The following is a 2,245-nucleotide window of genomic DNA, read 5'->3' on the forward strand; positions in this document are numbered from 1 at the left end:
GGGCCAAAAAGAGCCCAAAAATTGCTGAAAACAAGATCTGCAAATTCTGCAGATCGCGCACGTTATGCGTCCGCGTGGGTCACGCGGTCGCGTCGTCTGGAGTGTTGCTCTTCCACGCGGTCGCGTCAGTCATGCGCCCGCGTCAGTTGTATTTCACAAGTCACGCGTTCACCTCATCCATGCGCTCACGTCGATTCCTTTTTGTGCGAACAACGCGTTCGCGTCGTCCATGCGGACGCGTCATTGCCAATTTCTTCAAAAACTCCATTTTATGCTTCCCTTCCATTTTTGTATGTCCCCTTTCCATCCTTTAAATCATTCCTGCCTTAGAAGATCTGGAAATACTTAATACACAAATCACGGCATCGAATGGCAATACAAGATAATTAAAATTAATATTTTTAAATCCTAGGAAACATGTTTTTCACATACATCACATAATAAGGAAGGAAAAGTAAAAAACCATGCAATTTCACATGCATAAGTGGGTGAAGGATTGAATAAATCACTTAAAATCAGCACAAAATATATCATAAAATATGGGTTTATCAGAGTCTCCTTGAATTGGTTGACATCCTCCCTCAAGTGTTGTATATCTCCCCTCATTTGGTGTACATCTCCTTGCAGTTGCTCCCAATTGAAGTCTTCTGGAAATTGTTGATATTGGTAATGTGGTGGTGGTTGAAGTGCTAGGAGTTGAGGGTGTTCTTTAGCCTCTCCCTCTCCATGTTGTTGTTGTGGTTCATGAGCATGGGCTCTTCTTTCTCTAGCCCTGTTGAGCAGGTGGACAGCCACCACTTTTGCTATCTTCTTGGCAGTGATGGACTTGTCTTGCTTCACAAGCACTTTATCAATAATTTTCTCAACTCCAGCATTTTATTGATGCTGGGGAATGCCAACCTTGTGTTGTCATTGGTGCTTTTCAGCACTTTATTGATGTTGTTGGCAATCATCTCCCCCACATTGATGTTTTCTCCTCTCATGATGCTGTAGATGAGCACAACTCTCTCCTTGGTCACCTCTGAAGTGTTGGATGTAGGGATTAGGGATTTCTTTACAAACTCTAGCCACCCTCTAGCTTGGGGGCTCAAATCTCTTCTCCTCAATTGGTTGGGGATCCCATCCTTGTTGTTGATCCACTGCACATTCATCACACATATTTCGTTCAAAATCTCCTCAAACCCAGGGTCTTGTTGCTTCATTCTCTCTTCATAGCTCCGGGTGGAGCTTGTCCTCTTTACCATTAACATTCTCTCAATGCTAGAGGGGCTGTAATCAATGGACTTCCCCCTCACATAGCTAATGTAGCCATATTGTTGCCCAGGTTGAGGTACCGCATTGGCATAGAACTCTCTCACCAAGCTTTCAACTACTTTCCTTGGTGGGTTGCATAGAAGTGACCAACCCCTCTGCTCAATCTCAATGTTAATTTCTATGTGTTCATTCCTCCCAAGTTGAAATCTAACTTCTGGAATGATTTCCCTCTTACTCACCCAACCATAAAACTGATTTTGGTTGAATGCGGAGAGAAACTTGTAGGTGTTGAAAGAGTTTGAGGATCCAGAAGTTGGTTCCCTGGTTCTTCTTTTCTTTGAGGCTGAGCTTTTTGGTGGTGCCATTTGGGTTGGGAGAGTTGTGAAAAGAAATAGGGAATAGGAGGTTCGAAAGAAAGAAAAAGCAAAACAAGGTTTTGCTCCAACACCAAACTTAGGACTTGATTGTCCCAATCAAGAAAAGAATGAAGAAAGAGGGAGATAGTAGAAGATGAGAGGATATGCGAAGGTGAGTGTTGAAGGGGTTGTTGAAGTGGGGAGGGAAGGTGGGGAGTGAATCCTTTATAGTGGGTGAATGGTTGTTGTTTGGAGGTGGGAAATAAAAGGAATTAAATGTTTTCCTACTTTGGGAAGTGGCGCCTAGCGTGGGAAGAGGCGCCAACTCCTCACTCACTGTGTCTTCTGTTTGTGTTGAGTTTCAAGGTGCAAGTACACTTTGACTTCCTTATTTTTGTGAGTAGTCTTCCATGTGGGTCCCATCTTCTCTCCTGAAATTGAAACTGACCCTATTAGTAATGACAAAATACCCCTTCACATTTCTTCTCATTAAGAGTGAATTGGGTTGCAACAGATGGGTGTCCCTTGGGACACCAAACTTAATTCCTTGGCATCTTAATAAATTGCTTTCATCATTGTGTATTTAATGTGTTCATAAGAGTGGAATAATATAAATCCTTTCATTTTCTTTTGAT

The sequence above is a fragment of the Arachis stenosperma genome, chromosome 3 (genome assembly GCF_014773155.1).
Source record: "Arachis stenosperma cultivar V10309 chromosome 3, arast.V10309.gnm1.PFL2, whole genome shotgun sequence".
Lineage (NCBI taxonomy): Eukaryota > Viridiplantae > Streptophyta > Magnoliopsida > Fabales > Fabaceae > Arachis > Arachis stenosperma.